The sequence below is a fragment of the Falco naumanni genome, chromosome 5 (assembly GCF_017639655.2).
Source record: "Falco naumanni isolate bFalNau1 chromosome 5, bFalNau1.pat, whole genome shotgun sequence".
Lineage (NCBI taxonomy): Eukaryota > Metazoa > Chordata > Aves > Falconiformes > Falconidae > Falco > Falco naumanni.
In genome coordinates this window covers 14,527,856-14,553,997 of record NC_054058.1, presented here as the reverse complement: position 1 = coordinate 14,553,997, position 26,142 = coordinate 14,527,856, and the positions used below count along the sequence as shown (strand labels likewise).

The following is a 26,142-nucleotide window of genomic DNA, read 5'->3' as shown; positions in this document are numbered from 1 at the left end:
AAGGAATGTAACAGTTTGCCAGTTAATGGAATTACATTTTACTAATGTTAAGAGCAAAGAAACAATTCAATCTCTTCAAAAACAATCTCCTACCTTCTTGCAAATATCAATGGATTTTATGAAATGGATGGGGTAAGTCTTTTTAATAACAACCCCTAACATATTAGCTCTTAACAGAAGTTTAATGAAACCATCCCCAAGGGCAGTATCTCTAAGCCAACAACCTCCATCTTCTGTGGGTTCTAATACTCTGGACTGCCTTCATCTGCCCTCTCCTCTTCTCACCTGCTTTTCTTCCTCTGGCCAGATTCTGATTTTTTTCATACCAGTGCAAACTCTGGGTATCTCCAGTGAACTCCAGGGAAATATATTTCTGGATTTACACATGCCTAGCCAGCAGAAAATGTAAATTGAGCTGAACAGTATTTAGCTTGCTCATAAAAGGCTTTTTTTTCCCCTTTAATTTATGAGAAAAAAATAATGAAGTCTAGATTCTGTTGCTCATACACATCTTATGTAGTACCACATTCCTCAACAGACCCTACTGAAAAAAGCTACTCATACTTTTTCACTCAAAACATACAGGCAGAACTTGGTCTGCAATTAGTAATGGAGGCAACAGAAAGTATTTCTTTCAACAAACAAACATAAGCACTATAGGTTATTTGAAGGAGTGACAGTAGTGCAGTATTTCAATTGGGTTTAAAACAACAGTTATTTTTTTATATATTTGCAGTTTAAGTGCCAGGCTTTTTCTAAGAAGAAAGCAAAAAGACTGTAAATATTCTTGTCACTGCTGTATTCCAATTAGTTTTAGAGGAGTGAAAGGCGATACATTAAAACAACCCCATGTAACAGTGGAGAGTAAATACCCTACAAATCTGGAAACTCGTCCGTGTAAGCAACAAGGACTAGTGCGGAGTAGAACACATACAAGGAAAAAAGTGCATTGAAAGAAGCTTGGGTTGTTTTTAATTTAAATCCATGCCTATTCAAAACAGTCATATCTGAATTTCTAAGAGCAAGCAAAATCACTACGCATTTACCATACTAAATGCCTTTTTCATCAACTAACAAAATAGAACAGATACAAATGAACCAATCAGGGATTTCGAGTGAGCTATCAGTGTTAGAAAAGCTACTCTGCACATTCCAGTTGAGTCACCACAGAGAAGCAGGGGAAAAAAAAAAGAGGGGGGAGGGGGGGCGGGGGGGGAAAGGGGGGAAATAAATTACTGTGTGCAACTCCATCTGCAAACTGCTTCTCCCACACTGGTATGTAATAAAATGTGTTGCTAAGATACAAGCTGCTAAAGAAGTTCATTAAAGGACACTTTAAACAAAGCTGCCAGACTCTTTTCCCTTTAAAGACTGCTTATTTGGTTCTGTCCCTTGTGTTTATAATTAGATCCTCTATATGAGAGATTGTGCTCCATTCAAGCCCACTCAGCAAAGAATGTTAATAAAATAATGTAAATAAGGCACTGGCTTAGGTTGTATATATTTATGGGCTATGGAGCTGTTGATAGAAATACATCTGGATTCCACTTTTATTTTTAAATACAAAAGAAAGCTTTTTCCAAGTAGTTTCTCCCCAAGCTGGAGAGCAGAAATGTCAGCTTCTGCACGCAGCACTCTAACCTAACTTTTGGAAAATATTTTCAGGCAAAGAAAACTGGCATCTTGCCTAAAGTTTGGAGTTTCTAAGATGCCTCTCACTTAAGATTTTATTGCGAGCCTTTGTTATCTACACTGAAATAAAGGCCAAGAATGTTTATGTCTTTCACCTGGCAATCTTTATCTTTGTCCATCTGTATATGAGTTCTTAGATGTGTGTTAATGATTTGCAGAATTTCCTTGATCTTAATATACTAACAACGCAAGTTTATTCTGTCACTTTTTATTGCCAGGAAAGATGTGCTATCAAAGAGGTCTTTATCTGACCTTATATAAAATACTTTTAGTCTCCGTAGTAACATCTTCATGGCAAGTGTATTTTGGCTTCTGTTTTGGTTGAAGGGAAAAGAATCAGCAAGGCGTACTTTGCATTCACTCATTGTGGTGAAATTATATCTAAAGAAATAATTTCATTTATCTGTTTGGCACTTAATAACACATGAGATGCATAAATCACAGATGAGAGTTAGTAACAGTGATTATATAGGAAATGTTACTTGTCACTTTGTAACCTGCATCTCATATTAAATTCTGTATCACAGTCCTCAGTATGTATATATTTTTAATTACATTTTCAGGCTCATTTACATGCGCATATTGGCTTTCTGCCTGAATGATATCAAAGAGAAAGACCTTATGCTCACACCCAACCACACACACAAGCACATTTATACACAGAGACACTCAAGTCTGTACATTTCTAAGAATGGAAGCTTCCCTCGTCTTTCTCATTCTTAGAAAAGCTTTGGTTCACCAATAAATCTTTAGGCAATCTTAGCTGATTCAAAGCGCTTTAGAAAAATGGAAAATTACAGAAAATGCAGGTTAATCTCTGCTGCATGTCAAAAGTATCAATGACTCTCACTTGACTCATGTTAATAAAAACGTAATATACATTTTCAGTTTCTGTAACCTTCTAAGATTTGTCATCAATGGCTGAGTTTGCGCAAAAAGGTTATTCCATTCCTTCTTTCTGGATAAGAGGTAAGCTACATCACAAAGTACGAACGTGATCAAGGTAAATCAATGTGAAAAGGAAAACAACCTATACAGTGTATAGATTTAACTTCGGTTTCAAGTCCAATTGTATTCTCTTGATTAAATGCAAGCAATCAGACAAACTTTCAGGTGAACACACTGTTCTTGCCACAGCCTCAGTGCCTAGGCTCTTACGACTAAATTCCAACTCTGAAAATAAGATTGCCCCTCAAAATGTCAAATTAACACCACCCATCACATTTACAGAGATCCCAGGTACTTAGTGTTTTGATTTTACTTCAGCCACATTTAGGGCCAGTTCACTGGTTTACTTCCATTCAGTCAAAAGGGTCATTTTGTAGTATAAATATTTAACTTGGGTATATATTTAGCTCCTCCATCGGTTAAAAAAATAAAATACATCCTCCTCTATTTTTCCACTGTCTCTGTATATTAACCAGAAGGGTCTGCCTGTACATGTGCAAAAAAGCCCTGTGATACATATTAGATTTCAATAGATGCTTACTATTGGCAGTTGCAGGTTGTAGCTAGAACTAAGCCGCATCAGCAATTTCATATGACACTCTGGAAATTGCTACTACATAACAATAAGTAGCTGATTCAAAAAAGGGATGCAGGGGGGTGGGGGGGTGAGTAGAAAGCATGTTTAAGGAAGTGCATTTTGGCACAAGAAGAATATTTCCAAATAAAAAAAGTAGTACCACCTTAAGTTAAAAAAAAAAAAAAAAAAGAAAAATACTGTACATGTATTTATATACATGCATATATGGGAAGCGTGTTTAAAGTGATTCAACGATAAGGACTGGACAGACCAATTTTGAGTCTGTTAGGTTGAAATAACTGTCTACTTTAATGGCAGAAAGAGAAATTTGCATTTCAATTAGTCCAATTCTTTTTTTGTTCTTCTTTGTTCTTATCTGAAACTTGCAGCCCATTTTCATACTTCCCTTACCTCCAACTACTCTGCGTGTACAAATTGCCCTCTTTGACATCGTCACCACACTTATACCATTTTCCACGGCCTTGTCTTATCGATTTGCAAAGTTCTACCCTTTAACTCTATTGATTAGAAATTGTGTTGATGCTTCAGATTTTGTTTTGGGGGGTGGAGGGGAGAGGGAGCTATCATTTTATAATCAAGTACAAAAATACTGCATGTTTTATCTTTGATCACAAAGAGAAAGGCATAGAGGGAAAAGTTAAAAGTAACTCTGTATTAACGTGCCTTTATACGCCTTCATGCTTTCAACTTAAAAATCAAATCTGGAATGAGATGAAAAGGGATTTTCTGCACTTGAACATACCAGAAGTGTTTGGAGTGATGCAGGATCCTATTGGAAATGTGATTTAAAAACACCATTCAAAACCCCTACTCTACCATCACGCTATGGAAAAAGAGACATTTAGAGACCTATTCCCTGTTTCTTCCACAGGCAGAATTAGTCCACGGACCAGATCCTGAAACAAGGTGAACTGGTATAAACCCCTGACATGATACACTGTTCTGGATGAGCTGCACACACAGCATAAACCAGTGGAGAATGTGTTCCATTAAACCAGAGCTCTAGACAAAGACTCCTACAGAAGTACCACTTCTAACTGTCCAAGCATCTACTAAAAAATTATAACAAATTCCAACTCCAAGATGTAGAGTTCCTATACAGTACTGAAGTTTCTTTGAAAGGGTCTCCCTACCGAAGTATCACATATATCTGAACAAATAGCTGTTTGCTGTGAGTATAAATTAGATATTTTACTATGTGTAACAGGTAGCAAGTACCGTTGGTGTAAAACCTGTAAGTGAAATAAAAAGGTATTGTTGGCATAATTCCTTTTTCTGAATAGACAAAGGCATTGTAAGGAAAAAATTGCTAAATCACAGGGATAATCATCATAGCCAGCTCCTCTAATGAGGCATCATGGGATTACTGGAGTTATTATAAGAGTCATCTTATTGAGGAAATTCAAAGTTAATTGAAATCAATTGTACTGTTCTGACAGCAGGTGTTTTAAGTGGCTAAAATATCAAAGTGAACTCTTTAAAATGGTTACAATGAATGTAACATTCACTTTTCAACTCTTAGCCCTGCCAAGTGATATACTGTACAAGTACAGAAAAGTGTACAGTCAAAGAAAAACGCTGGAATGAAATAGTATTTCATATGCCAGTCAAGCAGCTCCCAAACAAAAGGTGGTTCTAACCCCCTCCAGTACACATTTTCATTATGGATGTGCAATTTCCATGAATCTTATAAGGGCAACCTAATGGAAGGCAGAAAGCCACAAGTATACATATTGCCATTGTGTTTCACCTCTGTGGAAATGTCCTTTATTACCCTTTTCCTCCAATATGAACAGGGAATCTCAATATGGTATTACTGAAAGCACAAACAGAACGCTAGGATTGCCATTATGCAAACTACATTCCCAAGTTTCTTCTCCAAGGAGCTGAAGGTAAATTCTTCCTCAGTTTTGTCACTTTTTCTACAGATGGCAAAGCAACCAATAAATTACTCATTGATTCTAGCAATAAAAATAAATAAATAAATAAAAAGAACCAAAGCTTTCTGAATTACAATCCAGAACTAATCTTTACTTTGAGCCAGTAAGTTCATTTGACTCTGCAGTTGTTCAGGTTTCCCAGTAAAGTCAGAAGGACCTCAGTGTGTGGAAGAACTGCAAAGTGAAGCCTGTATTTAATACTGGTTGTCTTTGTGTTTAAAGACTCAACTCAGTGATTGAAAAGTTTAATACTTCAACTGGGAGCTCATCACCCTGCCTCTCTCAACTTCAGCAAGTCACACATAGATGCAATTCTTGCCACGACAAACCAGATGCTCTATGTACCTTGGGACAGAGTTTGACAGGAGGTTCAACTTGATTTGGAAATGCCTTTCAGGTTTTATCTTAGTTTTCACTGAAGCTTATAACCCATATTTTACTTCAACAATTTTGAAAGTACCAAGCCATATGAAATACTGAGCTTTGGCAAATGTCAATAATTTACCCTTTAACATGTGTAAACAATGCTGCCATTTCCAGATACCGCGCAGCATGAATTTCAACAAACCAAAAAAACACTTCCTCTTTTTCCCCAAAACAAAGATACAACACCAGTAAAACCAGACATCTTGAGCTAAATCATTTCCAACAACTTGCATAAGAACTGTACTTAAAATTAAAGAATTCTAACACTTTCCACAAACAGTCTTTGCTGGTGATCACCACAGGCAAAATACAGTCAGCGATTTAATTTCAGATATACTACCCAAAAATACAAATGAGCAATAACACAGGCTGGGAGAGTCTGCTTGAAACTAATGTTGATTTTCTGCATAGATAGTAAATTATGGTAAAGAAATGAGGCAGTGCACAAGTGAATGGCATATACATAATGTCTTTCAGGAAGACATATTTTTATTACTGCGCTCCAGGACAGGCTGTGTGAATTCAGAGTTCATCGCAGTTGAAAATATAGTAGCCCACACATGCTCATTGTTGATTTTTAAGACCTGGTCTACCACCCAATACTTACGTCAGTAACAAGTAACTTCCAACTGGAGGTTAAAGCTTTGTTTATTCGTTTATCTTGATCTATTAATTAATAAGACACAACTTTCCAAAATTAAAAGGCCCTTAATGACTCTTTAAGGACATAAAGAAAGCAAGAAACATGTGCAGCAGAGCACCTCTGGTGTGCTTTTAAGGCCAACGCTGGCTCTTATGATAGCTCTTTTATTTACATATAAATGCTTGTTGCTTGACAATTTAGATAAAAATGTTACCACTGCTCTGCATGTGCTGTAGATTGAAGGTGTAAAACCACTGGACCAACTAATGGAGTCTTCACACATCATATCTTGTTAAAGAAGAGGTAACCCACTCTCAAATGCTATTACAATTCATCAAAAATATAGTATATGAAAGATACGCTTCTAACAAAAGTCTAACTTTTGTCTTTCTGAGTTGGATGCCAAACTAAGTACTGATTGAAGCTGCACCATTTCAACAACGAAAATTATTATTCTAGAGTACTTATTTGAAAACACTGAGAAAATATTAAAACTACATTGAATTCCGTATTTCTCTAAATCACCAACATAAAAGAAACATCTATGACTGGCATGGGATCCTTAAGTTGCAACTTAAAATCCCACTGTGCATAAAAGTCTACTTTATACATTTACCTCATGCACCAAAAGTTGAGTTTGTCATTTAGTTCTTTCTGTCTTTATTTGTAACTTTCAAGAAAAGGAAATATTGCCACAAATGCCAATGGCTACAATGGAAAACTGATGAATAGAGGTACTGAAAAATAACACTCACTCCTGCTATATTTCTAACAGATGTGGATGATGTGATCATCCATTCATTTTACTATCTGTTTCATCACCCACATGTGCAGTTTAATTGAAATGCAATTTCAGCATCTTTTGTATTCAGTGCATGCACAATCAAAGGTATACATTATTGAATTATGAATTAGTTGTGCCTAAACAAATCTTCGGGGGGGCTAGGAGGGAAGGAATGTAAATACGTATGTAAAAATAACCTACCTATTTACACTGCCTACTTAAGTTTACATCAGTGTTTTGCTATAGCCACAAAAGTAAGAGCTTGAAACCACTAAACGGCTCCAACATTAGCCTATCTATTGTCTCAGCAGCCTTCAGTGCACCTTCTTCATGTCCTCAAGAACTGGTAGTTCATTTATAAGCTATTACCTAAGGAGCAACTACTATTAGAGCAAGTCTGTAAAGTTACACAATGGTTTTGTGACTTGGTCAACAGCTAAGACCTCCAAGCTCATTTCACTTGTGACCCAGGAAAGATTTCAGTTTAGACCTCCAGAGGTGGCAGTCTGGAGCCAGAGGACACCACATCACTGGCTACTCTTATTTATAAGCTCTTGTTGCACAGGATGTTGATATCAGCAGAAGAAAACTAGGATTTTGCCTAAAAACAGTAGGTTTCCTGTTAGGCCAGATTTGCTGTTTGCACAATTTTAGTATTTTATGTTTAATTACTTCATAGTTTACAGATTTATTTATAAGATTATGAGGAGGGTAACTCATAAATACACGACAATTGTTCACTAGTTAGTTTGGATTGTACATAAATATGTTGCACAAGCTTAGCAAAAACCTTTTTTCACCAAGCTGAATCAGAACATTCAAACTGTATTTTCAAATGTGTCTCTCTGCCTTATCTAAATTCCAACATGACACATAATAAATAGCTTCTCATTTACTATCATCATAAAAATTTAAACAGCCTTGAAATAGTTGCTACAATACAGTGGAAAATGATCAAATGTATGTTCTAAATACCCACTTAGAACAGTAAAACTATTTCCATATTGAAGAAAGAACACATAAAGATGCATTGTTGCAGTAAAGGCTGTTATCTTGTTTAAAAAAAAAAAAAATCTTCTACTCAGTATAGTAGTATTAGAGTCAACAACTTGCTGTTTTACACTGTAAAAAAAGGACTAACAGCCCTTAGCTATCATGTAGTGTCAGATTTGCTTTAAAAAAGAAAGTATCTGATTTGATTCTATACAGTGATTAAACATCTTTGTGCTCTGCTGAGTAGGGTATTCTATCCCCTCCCCCCTCCAAAAATGGCATCAAAGCAATCAAAATGGTAATGTTCAGCATGAATGGGGCCCCATCCCCCACCTTCAAACTCTGCAGACTTTTCTCCATGTTAGAAGAAACCAACACCCCTTCCTCACAAAATGGAAGCTTCCACTACCAAATTGAGAGTGCTGACAAATTCTGATTACAATAAACTGGGAGGAAAAGGGTGGCATATAATCACCATCACCTATGGGCACAGATTATATATGCACGGATCACTTTTCAACTTTAACCACAACTCCAGCAAAACAAAACAAAACAAAACAAAAAGGAAAAAAGGGTTGGAATCGCACACGTGCCCCCTTCCCCTCTCCCCTCTCCCCCGGCGGTCCCTCGCCAGGAGGGAGGGAGGGAGGGAGGGAGGAGGCGGCTTTGGGGCTGGCAGCCCGGCGCCCCGCAGGCGCTGTCCCCAGCCCTGGTGCTGAAAGGGCTGCTGCATTCCGGAGGAACGGCGCTCGCTCCCGCCGCCGGCGGGGCCGGGAGCCGAGGGACGGGGAGAGGAGCTCAGCACGGCCGCGCCGGCCCCCCGGGGAGGTGGGGGGTGGGGGAGGGGGGGGGCAGAAGGGTGTGGAGAGTGAAAGTTCACCCCTGGGGGGGGTCGAGCCGGCAGGTCTCCCGTCGGCTTTGTCAAGTGCCCTTCCCGCACGGCAAGTGGTGGGAGCGGGGACAGGGGCGCGGGGGGGGCGCGGGCAGTTCGCGGAGTGTGAGTGCGAGTGTGCCGGCGTGAGCGTGCGCCCGGCGGCGCGGCGCTGTCCGCGGTGCTGAACGCCCGCCGCCCCCCGCCGCGCCCGGCAACTTTCCTCCCGGGGGGCGGGGAGCGGGTCACGGGCGGAGCAGCGGGCCCGGGGGTCACTCGGCACAAAAAGAGAGATGAGAAAGTTTGGGGAGGGCAGGGGGGAAGGGGGGGGGGGGGGTGGGGGGGAGAGGGAGGAAGGAAGGTTTCTGATTTGTTTTGTTCCCCTCCTCCCGGCTTTTTTTTCTTCCCCCCCTCCCCCCCCCCCCCACCCCGGCAGCTGAAACAGGTTAATCTGTTTTTATTCGTATTTTTGGAAGGGGGAAAAAAGTGAAAGTGCCTAAGTGAACTCGAATCAAAAGCTAACACGTCAGATCAGACCAAGGGAAGAGAAAGGCAAGTGGGGAGGGAGAAAAAAAAAAAAAAAAAAAAAAAAAAAAAGAAGAAAAGAAATAAAATAAAGTGATCAATAAAAATCAGTTTTGTAATCAAACCCAGAAATGGCTCCAAACTGGGCTCCAGCCTCCTCCCTCCCAACTCTTGCTCTGCACATTGCACGGAAGTGCACAAAGTAGCCCAAGACAGGAGAATTTTCCATATTCCTAAAACATGTCGACCAACTCAAAATGGACGCCTCATTTTTTTTTTTTTTACGTTTTAACTACTGCTTATCTTTTTAGTACTAGTACTAAAATCATTCTCTACCCCAGCAAGACATCCGAGAATCCGACCTCATTTTGAAAACATGCATTTTCTTACTTTACGCTTAGGAAAAAGGATGTTATATTCTCCGCTGTCGGTATTTTTCAGCTAACGCAGACACTTTTCGGATGTTTAGATAGTGCATTGTAAAAACAAAAAGAAAAAACAAACACAACTGAATCGATCTGTTCCTTACTTGTTTTTCATTAAGAGCTGCTATTCTTGATTGCCTTTCATGGATTTGTTTCTTAAGATCCCCGTTCTGCAAAAACGGCAATAAGATGCATATTAAAGGCAAAGTGTAAACTAACCCCTGTAATGAATAAACTTGCGATCTAGAAATTGTTCAAAGGCAAAACCGTTCCACCAAAGCCGTACGAAAGCATGCACACACAAAATACCCTCCTTAGTAAGAAAGCTCAGTGCAGACTACAAAATGAGATCTCTTACTGATAAAGTTTCTCATCCTGCTGTCCCAGCACAACTGCGCTTATTACAGCGGGGATAAAATACTGAAGAAGAGAAAAAAAAGGATCTGCATTTACCTGTGGATCTTGCTTCATCTGTGCAACTAGTTTCTATAAAAAAAAAAAAAATCACCCCCAAAAAAGGAGGAATTAGAAACTGTTTCAAGTTTAATGGATTTTTTTAAATGTATGTATGTGTGTGGACGGGGGAGGGAGGGGGGTAAGGAACAAAGAGGCAAGTAAACACTGCGAGTCAGTTTCAAGCAAAGCTCATAAATATTCAAGTCTCGTCCTAATCTCTCCAACACACACGCACACACACTCGCACACACTCGCTCACACTCACGCACACGCACACACACACTCGCACAAGCACCCACCGCAACGTTAAGTCCGCATCTCCACAACGCACACACACACAAAAAAACTCAGCCAAACAAGCCGCAAAACTACTTTGGCGAAGTGCTCGCCATTGCCGCGGGGGGCCGGGGGGGCCCGGGGGGGGGCCCCCGCCGCGGCCCCGGCCTCCCCCGCCGCCCCGGCCCCGGCCCCGCTCCCCCCCCCTCCCCTGATCGATAGACCCTGCGACAAGAAGCAAAGGCTACTTGATAAGCATGCAACACTGGCTCCCTTCCGATCCTCCTCTCCCTCTAAAAAGCACCGGGGATAGAAAAGCATTTTTTATTTGCTTATCATTTTATTTTTTTTTACCTGATGACATTGGATTTCCACTTTTAACGCCTCTTGCAAGCTGTGTAGCTCCATCCCTGCAACTTGCCAGGCACTTTCCTGCCACTTTCAGATCCGAATGAAGTTTTTTTGTTTGTTTGTTTGGTTTGGTTTTTGGTTTGGTTTTGTTTGGCTTGCTTTTTTTTTTTTTTTGCCCCCTCCCTTTATTTTTTTTTTTTTTTTTTTTTTGTTTTTTTTTTTTCTCTCTCGCTTTTTGCAACCGACCCGCCAGCCAGCCAGGCAGCCACCCCTCCCTCCACGGAAAAAAAAAAAGTAATTAAAAAAAAAGAAGGAAGGAAAGAAAGAAAAGCCAGGAAAAATTAAAAAAAAAAAAAAGGAAAAAGGAATGGCAGTAACAATAATAATATTAAAAAAAAAGCGACAACAACAAGCGAAAGAAACAACTACTCAGTCTGCAAAGCAAGTTCTTTGCCTCTTTGCTGGGGACACAGACTCATCACTCACTTTCCGCCAAAGTAGGGGGGGCCCCTCCCCCCGCGCCCCCCGCCCGCGCGCCCCCGCGCCCCCCCCGCCGCCCCCGCTCCGCCCCGCAGCCGTTCCGCCGCCTCCCGCCGCCCCGCCGCCCCCGCCAATGGGGACGGCAAGGGCTGAAAACGGGAGGGACTATATTTCCTCGGAGTGCGCGCCTTGATTTCACTTTGCCTGGGGAAAAAGTTGTGCCTCGGCTGCCAATGCTAATTCGGCGGTGCCCGGATGGAGCGGGGGGCAGGGGGAGGGAGGGGAGGAGCGGGGGCAGTGAAGGCTTGCGGCCCGCGCATGCGCACTGCGCCGCCGCCGCCGCCGCGCCGGGCGAGAGAACAACAAAGTGCCGGAGCGCGCTCGCGCGCGCTCCCCGGCGCGAGGGCCCGCGGGGAGAGGGGCGGGGAGAGGGCGGAGCCGCGGGGCGGGGCGAGCCCGCCCCACCCCCCGCCCGGCACTTCAGGGCCGCCCCCCACCCCCCAGCCCGGCACCTCAGGGCCGTCGCCGGCGGGGCGGGGGTTCTCTGTGGCGGGGCAGCGTGGCCCCTTCCCCTCGCTGCCCCGTGGGTGTCCGCTGGCGGCTGCCCAGGCCGGGGTAGCCCCCCCCCCCTTAGCCAGGGACAGGTCCCAGCGGCTGAGGAGGGGGAAGTTTCTCCCAGTCCCCCTCCCCCTCCATCAGGATCCCCGGTACCGGGCCGCCTCTCCCCTTCCCCGCCCCGGCCGGCACGGCAGCAGCTGCCAGCCGGAGCAGCCGCGGCTCGCCCCGTCCCGCCACAGGCCGCTGGCGCCTCCCGCTGCCGGCCCAGCCCCGCGCGCGGCGGGCCGTTGGCGAGGGCTGCGCGAGCTGCGAGCCCGCCGGCGGGAGGCTCGCGCCCCCCGGCAGCGCCCCCAGGTCAACCCGCCCCCGCGCGCCCTTGGCGGGCAGGCGCTGCCGCCCCTCGCGCCCGGGACGGGGCGTCCGGCCCCCGCCGCGCTGAAAAGCGAAGTGTCCCCAGGGGCGCTGCGGGGTCTGGGGGCTCCAGGGCTGCAGCTCGCTGGGGGCACGAGCACCCGCACGGCGAACTGCGGGGGGAAGCGCTGGGATGCGTGGGACGCTGGGTCATGCAACGCGATCAAAGAAACTTGCGGCCGAGGGCTGGCAGCTCGGCAGCACGGCCTCCGGTCGGTTGCTAACAGCAGCGACAAGACCCAACGAAAGTACACGAGTACCTGATAATACCTGACCTGTGAAGTAAGGCGAGAGAGAGGCTAGGCTTCTGAGCAGTTACCGAGAAATTTGCAGTGGCTTTAAAAAGGCTAATGAAGCATTCGAACTTAACTTTTGAAAAAGGGAAGCCTGAAGGATTTTGTAAATTGGGAATGTTACCTTTGTTACCTCTGGCTGTATCAGTGCAAACCTTGTGTGAGTTCAGAATCAGCCCATCAACAACTGACTAAACTAGTCACGTATGATTTCTCTATGCATTACTTGTTAATTCATTGGCATTATGCTGGTTGATTTGTTTTAATCCATATTTCATTGGTAGAGCAAAGAAACTTTTTCTCAACATTACAGAATAGTCACTTGTTCATCAGAATAAAATTAACAATTACTGCTAGCCTAACTTATTGCAAAGAAGTGTACAGTTTCATGACGTGTACAATTTTATGACGTTACCTGCAAGGGGTGAGAGTTATTGTGTTGTCCTTCCCACATCAGTGAGATGCCAACAGGAAAAGCGTAGACATTTGTTTCAACCTGCTCGCCATTCAAAAATTGGTTTATACGTCCCCGGTGCTATGATGGGTCACAGATTTTAATTGAAACATAAATTATAAATTATAAAAACATAACAAAGTACATTGCTTTTCATTTCTTGAGACTGCTTGTATTGTTTTCTAGCGAAGTTGTGTAAAATACATTAATCTGTCAAATACATTTATGCAATAGCATTATGCAATCATTTATAACAGCTTTATGCAATGTACTTGAAGATTATGGTGGCAAAAGTCATCCTGCTTGCTGGAGGCACAGGAGAGCTCAGTGAGCTTCCCTTACGTCTGTTCACCTGCATAAGGGAGTCTTACAGTTAGGCTGGAAAATGCAAAGGGAACGGGAGACCAAGTAGGACAGCTGGCAGTGTTGCAAAGGGGTCTGCTTAAGCATCAAGATTTATGATCACAGCTAACTAAAAAAAAAAAAAAAAAAAGTCATGTTATGTGAACTGTGACATATCATGTGATTAAGCACATTTTTCATTGACCCCTGGAAAGATTACCCTTGCTCTTAGAAGTTGTGGAACTTCAGAAGTCCTCCAGAAGAAACTGTACCCCTCCTTTCCCCTGGTGGTGGAGATCATGTTCAGAGCCTGGATGGGGACTTTCACATACAAAAATATCCTGGAGAAAAGGTGTGCATTCTACAGCGAAATGTGAGTGTAACCTCTCTGTTGCCAAAAGTTTTGTTGTTTTCCGTATTGTTTGGATAAATAAGGACTAAGAGGGCAGTTTTACAAACACAGCTCATGAAAACTTTATGAATGTGAATCAATTTGATAATCCTTCATAATAAAGTTATGTGCAAAGCATTTCTAAATCAGACTCCTTTTCTGCAAAAAAGTTATTGCAGCAATGTATTTGACAGATTGACTTACCTTATAGGATTGCCTAAAAATGCACAGTACGGTATCAATAGAAGACCAAAGAAAAACACATTTTGTAACAATATTTCCTGCATACAGCATCTCAGGACCAGTCATTGTATGAAGAACACAAGATACCCAAAATTCTTTCTACTAATTAATCTAATTACAGGTAGCCCAGAATCCAACACCTGAGAGTCAAATCTTACACTTCAAATCCTCACAAGAGGTGATGATGTTCCTTCCTTATCAGATGCTATTACTGATTCAGGAGAAGACTTGCAAAGCTACAAAGAAGAACAAGGCATTTAATTGCTTTGGTAATGCCATCTTTCTATTATAATTAACTTGGAAAATCCACACCCACACATACCTTTGTGTAATATGCTCCCTCTCTTTTCTCCGAAGAGTACTACAAAGATGTGGAGGAATAAAGTACTGGACAGTGATTTGTAAATACAATCAATGGTTTTGTTGCAAATTCCATGCACTTTGAATTCCTCTTCCCAAACTGGCAAGGAAAAGTGTCTGAAGACAGTAAGATCATGGGCAGCTGAACGAGAAGGAGCAGCTGCTGCTCAACACAGGGTGCCCAGGGAAAATATTTGAAGTGAATGGCAATGTACTGTGCAGATTCATCTTTATACACAAGCCACTATAAACTTTCCTGTAAAAGCAAGGGCTCTTTCCGCAAGTGGGAATAGCCAGTGGTTATAAAACTTAGGAACCAGCCAGGTAAGAAAATGGAAGAGTGGAGACTGAAGCCACATTGAGAGGCTTAAGGTTAGATGACCTCTCCAAGATGTGTAGTTTCCCTGTATTTTTTTGATACCTCCATTCTACAATATGTTCCTTGCCCTTTTGAGATCATCTCTCCAGCTTAACTGAGAAGATGCTGTAGAGAACAGGAATTACTTTATGGAAATAACTTTTTCCTCTTCCCAAAGTCAGTTTAACTGGGGACTAGAGACAATGGCTATCTCAGTGAGACTGAGAGATGTAGCCAGCTTTTGTCTTTGGTGGAAAAACCTTTGGGAGAGGCAAAATGAATCAGGAACTTCATTCCCTGTGATTACCAGAGGAAAAGGAGATGAAGAACAGTGAAATGTGGCTGTCTAAGATATGCAGGAGGCTGCAACATTCATCTAAAGATCTGATCCTCTGCGTTCATTTCTAAGTCTTTGACATCCTCTTTGTCTCATTACCTGGCGTGTCCCTAACCCCCCAATTCCTTCACCAGAGCTGCAAATAATTCACTCTTCACAGATTCATAAACTAGCCCTTCCACACAGCTGCAAGATTAATTGTGTCCTTTCCCTTCCTTTACTTGACTAAAATCAGGGTCACAGGAGCAGAACTTACTCCTCTCTGATTGTTTCTGCATCATGCATTTGAAAGCTGAGAGGACCCCAACTATTAATGACGCATTGTTAGATGACAACAACAACATTAGACTGCATTTCAATTCTTGTGGAGATTCAGTGTGGGGGAAAAGGAGCTTATCATACCAGCCACGATAAAGACCTCTGCTGAACTTTTGCAACTCCTATTTAGCTGGAATTCCTCAAGCTATTATTCCTTGTGTGCAAATTTCTTTCTCATCTTTTTGTCATCTCTGGGGTTTTTTTCGGCACACTCTCAATTCCCTCCGGCTGCTGCTCAACTCACATACTTTCCCCAGCCTGATCCTGCTCCCTCAGATGGTTCTGGAAGTACAATGATATGGCAGCATCAGGTGCCTGCAGATGAGACAAGCATTTAAGATACTTCACTGGTCTCCAACGGCGGTCCAACATCTACTGATCTTCTGACAATACAGACGAATTGTTTCACCTACTCCTTTCCCCATTTCCTGTCAGAAAATCTTTGACTCCAAATAATGTTATTCCTGTAGAATGGAAAAGAATCAGCAAATCAGCATCTTACCAGATTTCTTGCACTGTTGATTATGACTATATAAAATCGTCATTTATGAACTATATGATGTAATGGAGAGTATTACATTTGAAGATAATCTAAAGTTTGGAGCGCAATACATATGCTAAAGGATAGGAAGAGAGTTCAGAATTATTGTGACAAATTGGAGAAATGGTCTGACAAAGTGATCTACAATTCTATATGAACAAATTTTAGAGATTAAATTTATGTAGATATAATCAAATTCACAAATACAGAGATAGAGACTTAACTGCTTAGTGGTTCTGCAGGAAAGATATTTGAGTTTATAATGGATCACAAGCTGAATGAGAGTCAAAACTGTCAGGTTGTTGCAAAAAGGGCTGAGATGCATAAACAGGAGTGAAATTAAGATACAGGAAGTGATCCTTCTGCTCTGCTCCACACTGGCAAAGTCTCAGTTGGACAACTGTCCAGTTTTAAGTACCACACTTCAAGCAACATGTGGCTGAGTTGGAGAGGAAGCAGAGGATGTTAGTGAGAGCAGTCAGAGGTCTGGAGATTGTTAATCTGCAAAGAGTTAGTTAAAGGCTTGGAGTTACTTAGGCTAGCAGGACTGAGAAGAGACATATTAACAGTCTTCAGACATATAGAAAGAGGAAGGGAGTAACTGGTTCTTCTCATCTCGGGGAGAGAACAGGAAGGGTTAGATTTACATTCCGGAGAGGGAGACTCAGACTAAACATCTAATGGCAAAAGTAGGTAATACTGCTACACATTCCCTTTGGAGATGCTGGAATCACTGGTAATGGAGATCTCTAAGAAGTTGTTAAACAAACAACCTCCAGAAAAGATAGGAGTGTTGTCTGATACTGTCTTGGAGGAATGAGAGAGGCAAGATAACCTCTTAAGACCTTTTCTGCACCAGTATACTATTATCCTTCTGATAATACAGCTGATGCACCAGTTTAGGATACCCTAAATTGCATCTACTACTGGCTCTCCTTCTTCCTTACAGGGTTCCTCCTGTTGATACTCAGCTGTCCTGTTTTATGGTTCACTCTCTAACTGGCCACATACAACTCTTACTCCCATTTACCCAATTACAATAAATATTAACCTTATACCTTGCAACCTATTACTTCTGTTGTTAAACCATCATAAATACAAACTTCCCACTGATGGCTTAAATAGCAAAAAGAGAAAAAATTGGTTCCCTATGACCATATTCCAGTTACCAGGGCTTTTAGACTTCCAGTTGCCTTCATCTGGGGGCCGGAGGGGGGAGGGAGGGTGTTAAAAGAAAGAGAACAAAGACTTTTTCTTGGTAATAATTCCAAATGTAAAACACAACTTGAAAGAAGTCTGAAATACTGCTAGTTTTTAAAGAAGTATCAAGACTTCTCTGAATGTGTATATTTTCTTGCTTTACTTTTTCCACATCTACAGAAATGATTTACACATACTGACTTCTGAGAAATACTCTTCGTATCAGTCCGAAAAAGCACAAGATCCTTCCTTCAAAGACTCTAGAGGCCAGTAGATATAAATACACTCTCCAGGCTTTCTTTGTGAGAAAAGGTTCACATCAAAAACTGTGGAAACTACAGTATCAACGTAACAGAAGACAGGATGCTGTTCTAGGGTATTGCCATAATCTAAAAGCAGATACACAACAATTTCAGAGTGGAACCAACAGACAAAAGTACTCACTTTGGCCTGTGTCTGAAACTCACTTCTACAAAACTGGCATTCACAATGGAAAGTCTTGAGGCTTTCCCACAGCCTTTATCCTATCACTGTAAGGGCAAATTTCCTTCCTGCTCTAGCGAGGCGTTCAGAATTTGGCTTGTGGGATTTTTCTGTCATGCTACTTTTATTCATATCAGCTGGATCCCAGTTCTGGAACACAGATTTCTTCAACACTGAAGGGTTGAGTGCCCAGAAGACCAGATTTGTAAAGGTATTTACACCTCTGAGTTGGATCCCAAGCACCTTTAGAAATCTGACTTGTCCTGCAAAGATCAATTAGTTTGTTTTCAGAAGGTGTTAGGTGCCTATACACCCTTAAAATCTGGCTTTTCCCTTGAGGTAGGAGCTCTTCATCTTGTGGTCTCAAGTCCATTGTTTGCAATGAAATGGTTTCCTTTCCATTATCAGCTGTAAGCATTTCTCTAGTTATAAGAATCTCCCTTGTTCTCCCATTGTGTTATAAGCACTTTCCTGTTCTGCCTTTTATCCTGTCCTTCCAACTCTCTGTTACATTTCCCCTGATTTTTCCCAGCTGTCTCCTTTTAGCCTCCTATCTGAATTGCAGGATCAGACCTACCAAGCAGACTGAATCTCAAGACAGGATGAAATCCTATTCTATGTGCAGACAGCTCTTACTGACTTCAGTGGAAAATGCCTTGATTACATCTGCAGAAAAGATCTGGCCCTTTAAATGCAAAATGAAGCCAATATTTTTATGCATTTGAAAAACTACCAGTGGGTTACATGACAGTATAAATCATCAGCTGGTCTTCACTTTCATGTCAGTCCTTGGAAAGGCCCTCCCTGTGCTGTCGTGCCAACAGGTAAAAGGACTTCTGAAAAATGCAGACATTCCAATGAGAGAAAAAAATCTATTAAAATCAAAACTTTCGGCACATTTGCAAGTCTCAGCAGCACCACTCCCATGCTGTTTTTATGAAAAACAGCTGCATCAGTAAGCATAACAGAACTTCAGGTAAAAGGGATAAACAATACATTTCTCTCTCTTGTCAGGAGTGATCACGAAGAATTGACTTAAGTTCTGTTACTCATCCCCCCCAAATCACAAGTTAGGTACACATGCCTTATGTGGGGGCAAAGAGGTAAAGCCAGCTCCATTCTTTAGCCAATTTCTTTTTATTCCAAATACCAAACTTAGTTTTTGTATGCTGCTTCTCACATATCACGTACTCTACAGTGCCTGGTAAAGTAAATGAGGTCCTTTTGGAAGCACGATTCCCTGTAGGGGATTTTTGTGTTCATTTTCCCTGGGAAGAGTTAAAGAGTTTTCTTCTCAGTTGATTCTTTTTGTTTTGAAAGAACATTTTGAATCTCTCTAAATAGACTTTTATATCCATGTAAATGACCATACAAAGTCTCATACTGTAAAACCCAAGCTCTAGGACTGTCCCCATATTACAGAGCAGCCTGTATGGAAAGGTAGTGATGCTTCACATAGTCGGACATTTGGGAGAACCTGGAAAAGGCTTCTACTATGTCAAGAAATTGTACAGTGCAGCCAGCGCAGAAAGAACATCTAGCACATTACTCCAAAGAGGGGATGTGCTTGGGCTGAACTGCTGAAGCACGTCCTGAGAGTGTAACACACCCCTGATTTACACCTGTGGTGTCAGTGCAGTATAATCACTGCCTGTGAGATTTAAATCAATGCAGTGTGATTTTCAAAAGCTCTCATACTGGGCTAACTTCACTAACTTTGAAGTGAAGACTAAAATTCAAATGAGGTATAATAATGCTGAGCACTTCTGAAAATCCCTCCCATGACCTTGAGGCTCACGGAATATTTTAAAATTTGATCAGCAAATTCTGGGTGTTTCTCTTCTTATGTTGGAAATGGTGCTATCTTTTCTTCTCCCAGAGAACCAAGTCACTTTGAGATGTAGCAAGTTACACACCTGAAAACAAACAGTTGCCAAATACACTAGCTGCTTTTTTTTTTTTTTTTTTTAGTTTAGGCTAAAAGCATAAGAGCGGGGGCATATAGCTAGTAAAACATAACATTGTGTTGGAGTGTAAAAAGTTTAGAAAATAAACTTACGTCCTGCAAGTGACTTAGTCACTTGGACTTAGGATGCTCCATCCCTTTCAGGATGTGTGCATTCACATCTCCTTTGAGAAAAAATCCTATCTCTGCTGAATAACATCTACTTCCAGACATTTCACACAAATCAAGGATTCAACAGGATACTGAAGTTCACAGCAAGTTCTCTCCTCACTTTTAGTAGATCTGTCTCCTTCCTCGGGAATGAACAGTCCATACCTTCCAGCACCACTCTCCAGAGCATGCCTTGACCTCCTTTTCAGGCAGGAGGTAATGAGCCAACTTTTTCTACAAAATACTTTCTCAGCGGGTTCAGCACCCAGTAGCATATGGGAAAACTTGGGCAGCTTGATATGTAAAGCTGGCTGAAAACCACAGTAATGCAAAAAACATCTCACACTAAGCCTGAGGTTTCCCAGGCTGCCAAGGAGATTTAGAAGCCCCTTTCCAACAAGTGTTACAAATTTCAGCCTCTCGGACAGCTTGGAAAATCCTTTATTTAAGCATTCTAGTAGGGAAAGAGAGGAGAGAAAAATCAGCTATCAGCCCAAGCCTGCTCACACTTCAACCATACCGTTACGGAGAGGTACCTGTGCCACTAATGTCCTCGCTCTACCAAGCAAGTCATCTGTCATGGGGAAAACTTGGTGTTTGTCCTAATACCCTAGAAACCAGGCCTGGCTCTGGCAGAGGCCACCAACTTTCTGATCTCTGTTGTCATTTAGTCAGCATAGAAAAAGCATTGACACCTGTCACCTTGGCTCCATCCCAATTGACTTATCTGCCTGATGCCACATTTCGCTCTTACACAAAGTGCCTGCAAACTTATTCCCAAGGTTTCGCTCCCCTGTGCGCTGGCACTGATTTAACCCAACGCCACTTTTACTTCAAAAGGAAATATTACATTAATGTCTGTGGCAGAATGCAACAGGGCTTTGTAGTGCAATGAACAGACAGCGACCCAGCAGCGAGCAAGAGGAGTATGAAAAAGAAGCCTTCACCTCTCTTTGGCTCTGTGCAAAAGTCTCCAGCACTACTGAGACACACTTTCACGGGACAGTCAAATTTCTGCTGAGTAGGATGAAAAGATGAAGCAGCCCATTTCACTGTATTCAGCAGGCTCCTGCACACATAAGCCCTGCTTAACATTTCTGCTGAATAGAGCCCTAGGGCAGAAAATACATTGAACTCCCATAGTGGACTACCCAGTAATGGCTTTTTAAAACTATATCAATTTATATCATTTGCAAAGCACAAATATTTAATCTGGTTTTAATTACAGAAACCTCCTAGATATTGTATTTCTTTTTCTCTTTTCCTCCCCACCCCCTTTTTCAATTTTGTGGTTGCTGCTGTTGTCCTGCGCTTCCAGACTCATTCTGTTTTGCAAGGCTGATCCAGTCACTAGAATCCTTTTATCACTCTGCTTTGAAAAAAGAATTGGATTTCTTTTTGTACATTGGGGTGAATTTGTAAATAACACTCGTTCAACAAATTTTGCTCCAAGGATCACTCTGGGAATATATTCAGATCAATATCATCCCTGTTAATATCACTTGAAAGTAACATTGCACAGCACCACAGTGAGGCTGTGGGAATATCATCTTCAAAATAGGGGGTCTGAGAAAGTCAAATGAGAATTGCTGAGCAACAGGATATTGTTCATTCAGTCCATGAACTCATTCTCTGGAGCAGGGTATACTAATTATCTCCTAGTATTGCAGCAGCACACACATAGGCTCCCCAGTAAGGCAACTGTGCTAGGAGCTGTACACACTGAGGTTAAAAAAATGAAATGAAATAAAATAAAATAAAATAAATAAAATAGTTATGACAGAAAGTCCCTGTGCTCAAGGCAATTATTGGTTGTTGTGTCTTACTTAACACGTAATCATGGGAAACAGCTCCAAAGAATATTAAAAAATACATTCTGCATTCTCAGGGTTTTTTTCTCTTCTTTAAATAAACATACTGAGGTTCTTTAAATAGTCCTCTCTGCACTAAGCATAAGTGCAACAAAAGATGTGCAAAGGCTGCAAAACACAACAGAGCACCAGGAAAAATAGATTAAACCCTTGAGTGAATGAGAACCAACGTTCTGGTAGGGTATTAAAGTGCTCTCACCTCACTAGTAAAGCTAGTAAAACAAAAAGGCTTTTGAACACTTTCTAAAAGTCACCAGAACTGTCAAAATAAAGGAGAGGGTATATACACTAGGTATATACATGTTGCTTGTTCTTCTTTCCCAGTTCAGCATAGAAAGTCTTGAAGTGCCTCTGCAGGTCTCAGGTGTAATGGTGTCTCCCATGGGAAGATATTGACCCCAGCCATGGCCTGGCCATGCTATGTAGATAAGAATAAACAAGTTGAATAACACACAGCCTGAAAGTTGATGCAAATGTCCGAGCTGCAATTCATCCAAGTTAGCAAAAAAGACCACCAGTGTCCTGATGCTTCCTATATACCTTCCACACTAAATTCCCCGTCTATCTGCTTTCCCTGTCTTTTTCTGGGCTAAATGTCAGCCTCCCTGTCCTCGTCCCAGTTAAATACTAGGTGAGTTGTATAAGGATGCCAAGCAATTCATACTACTATGTTCTTTAATGCTATTTTACTCTGTTTATGTCTCTACAGAAACCTTTTGTACAATTTTATCTGTTCTTGCAAGACTAGCATTAGACTTGCTTTTTTAAATGCCCTTTTTTCGGGACTTGAACCCCCTTCTAGTCCTTTTATTTATTGGGAAAAACTTGCAAACATATCTCAGGCATATGACAAAACCAGATCCAGAAAGCGAGCAAAAGGAAGCCCAAATTTACTTTAAGAACATCTCATGATTTTTTTATTTAGTCTCATGATTAGCTAGGAACAGGCTGACTCATGATGTTTGAGTGCCCTGGCTCAGCAATACTGTTTTTGCTGTCAGAATGTCTGTGTATGTCCTCTGGTCCCTGCACTCCTTCATCTCACCCTCAGCTGATTTGCATTACTGGGGAAATACGTGATTACAAAAGTTAAAGGAGAGTAAGGAAAAATAATTCGGATCTAAAGAACATGGCTTGGAGAGGTCTCTCCTGTACTGGCTGGCTTCTGTTCCTGCAGGTTTCCCTTCAAATTCCCAGGTATAAATCTACCCTGTAAAAAGGCACCATGAAATAAAGGTGATCCTACTAAAAGGCCTGGCCCAGTGACTTTCTGTCCTCACTTTCCCTCAGTGATGAATCCCTTTAGGACTACTTTGCAGCAACCAAATTAAACAAGCAAACAAGTTTTGCTGGGATCCAAGTTGTCTCTCACGATTCTATGGGACTGGAAGTGAGCCCGTTGGTCTTTTCCCTTCCATTGCTCAGCTCATGTTGATTTGTTACAGTGTCAGTGAAACAATGCTTTGTGTTAATCTTTTTTTCTTAATTATCTTTATGTTAGGCTCTGAAACACATGACTTACCTCGATGAATGCGTTCCACAGTCATCTGCTCTGAAGTGATAGGAAAATACAAAATGTATTTGCCACTAACAATATTTTTTTATATACCCGATGTAAAACATCCTCAGTTATTGCTTCCAATGTTATAGATAAAATACTAACAGGAATCCAGGAGTAATCATAAGCAGAATAGCAACCAGAGATCTAGCTTCAGGTCTGGGCATCTGTTTTAAGGTATGAAATACCATCAGGTTCGAAACATGATTCTGAAGCTCACATGAATAAATCTTGACACATGAGATTAGAACCACTGAAATCAATGAATTCCTTTATTCAGCCTTAAAATGCGTTGACTTCAATGAGGCTTGCCTAAGGACATGCAGGGTTTGTTCCAGTGGTCCAGCTTGCTTGAGTGCAAACTGCAAGACTGGGCTTACAGCTTGCCTTTCATTCAAACACTAGTCCTGATCCTTCTGAAAAAACCTAGGAGATCTTGATTTTCATCAAAGATCTGGGCTCAGTACACCAAGATGACAGTAAAATTTGCATTTTAGCTATATAATGACAAGTATTATTAATAAAATAATAGTGCAACAAGAGAGAAATTCATTGAGAACCGGGTAAGAACAGTAATGTTTTCATTAGCCACATGTTGAAAGGGAAAAATTTTTATTTGGGCCCAGTCTCGAACACCTTAGAAACATCATGCTTTCACTGAGTCCAAGAGGAATTCAGTGAGCACAAATATGGGATGGATGTCTTGACAAGATGCATCTACATAGGATGAAGAGCTGCTGAAGAAACATACATGGCAAAGGTGTTAAACAGGAGGCCACAAAAGAAACTATTTAAACCAAGTTCACCTAACTCTTGCAATATAGAAGGTTGCAGTGGAGAAACTCCACTTCTACTCAATTCTGCACTCAGCTTTGGGAAATCAAAGAATTATAAAATGCATCCACTCTAATCAACAATTAATTTAGAAGATGTGTCCTCCTTCCTTCTTACCTTATGCATAATCTGAAGGCACCTGAATGTCTGAACATAGAATAGTTTGGATTGGAAGAAACCTTTAAAGATCATCTAGTCCAACCCTCGTGCAGTGAGCAAGGACATCTTCAACATCTTCTAGCAAATGTGGAAAAGGTTCTTCATCAGGCTCTAATCCATAGTTCCTATACCAGAGCTGAAGAAGCCCTTGAGCTTATCCTGTAGAGAGGGTATAGCTAACACTAGCCTTAAGATGGACTAAAAAATGCAGTATAAAGGTTCGCCATTCAAACAAATATCCTGGCAGAGCTTTGTCACCGCTAGACAACCATACTGTGACTAATACTACAGCTCAGCCACAGCAATCTGAGCAAAGCCACCATTACCACCACATACTCATATAAAACACACCAGAGCTTGGAATTCACACAGAAAATAGGAAGCTCAGATATTTCTCCACTGGAAGAGGTGGAACGGTGAGGCTGGGGGAATGGAGAGAAACTGCCACCATCCCTCCACCTCAGAGTGGATGAGACCGGGAGGTGTTTGGAAAAGAAAGGAGGTAGCAACATTCTGTTGGGGGAAATTGGTGCTTGTTCTTAGGAACAAAGGGGATCTGGGAAGAAAATATGACCCCAAGGGGGCTATCTGAGACTTAGTGCCTCCTTGCCACCTCTTTCTCATGGCTGGGGCTTGAAGTCACCAGTCTGGCTCCAAACTGTGTTTGTTATACTATGTATGATAAAAATATAACAACCATCTAAGCCCTACTTGGTTGATATAAAATTACCACCTTGATATTGACTTTAATTTCAGTGAAAACAATGCTGATTGATTGTTGATATAAGCATGCTAAAATGTAATTTTAGCTATCCTCAGTAAGGCTGAAGCCCAGACTTCAGAGACAAAAGCAAAGGTGTAATGGAGTGAAACAGCCTGAACTGTTACCTTTGCTACAATTCAGAAGTGAACAGAAAACACTAATATGAAAACTATAGATTTAGAACTATTCCCTCCAGAATGGTTATGTGCTACCAGCAGCACGGGCAAATATTTTTTTTAATATATACATGTAAAGATCTTTAAAAGAAAACAATCATGGCAAGGTCTCCTAGGACACCAAGGACGAAACACTGTGATGAAATCTACAGCTGAACAAGAATAATTTGCTCTGCCAAACCAGCCAGAGTTGGTTGTACCCTTTAAAATAAATATACCAGTTACATTTAAAATAAAGCTCAATGTCATGTATATCAACTTTATATGTGTCTTGTATCACACAGACAATTGCATATATTGACATTATATTTACCTCTTACCACAGTCAGTTGATACACTGTGGATACATGGTATTTATATATCCATATATCTACACCCATATACACACACATATGTAAATACCTACATACTCACACACATATATGCACGCACCCACATGCTTAAATGTAAGGTCTGCTACTAAGTTTTGCTTTAGTCATTCAAACTCGGCTTCTAAACACATGCACACAGAGTAGCACACAACTGTGCGAGTTGAATCAGCTCCCCAAGGAGCAGAGGCTTGGCGAGCAGCTTCCTTAGTTCATTATAATCGCTGCTTCCAATCTCTTGTTAGAGAGAAACTCTATCACCAGGATTCTTTAGAAACCTGAGGCTAGCATCTCTTCATTTAAACTGGCATCACTTGGCTGAAGACAAAGGTATAACTGAGAGGGCAGTGTTTATAGGAAGACCACTTAAACCCAGCAGTTTTTAATGTGGGTGGTGGGGTTTTTTTTCTTTAAAGCCTTGATAAGGTTTCAGCTTCCACCAGATCTCTGTTAGCACTAACCACTCTTACATCAACAGGTTTGATATTAATTCAACAAACTTCTTGCTCCCTAGCGTAAAAACACAGGGACTAAAAATAAACCTGTTACAAAATATGCATTTTGTTTATACATATTTACACAGACCTCAGATCTGAATAT

General features: G+C 41.5%; 1 long non-coding RNA gene across 1 annotated transcript; it reads right to left on the bottom strand.

Moving 5' to 3' along the window:
- Window positions 1–9,944: 9,944 nt before the first annotated feature.
- LOC121089598 lies at window positions 9,945–11,083 on the bottom strand. The gene is made up of 3 exons (XR_005828267.1): window positions 10,932–11,083; window positions 10,299–10,331; window positions 9,945–10,015 (listed from the first exon to the last, which is right to left on the bottom strand). It is a non-coding gene; the product is annotated as an uncharacterized LOC121089598 (long non-coding RNA).
- Window positions 11,084–26,142: the final 15,059 nt, after the last annotated feature.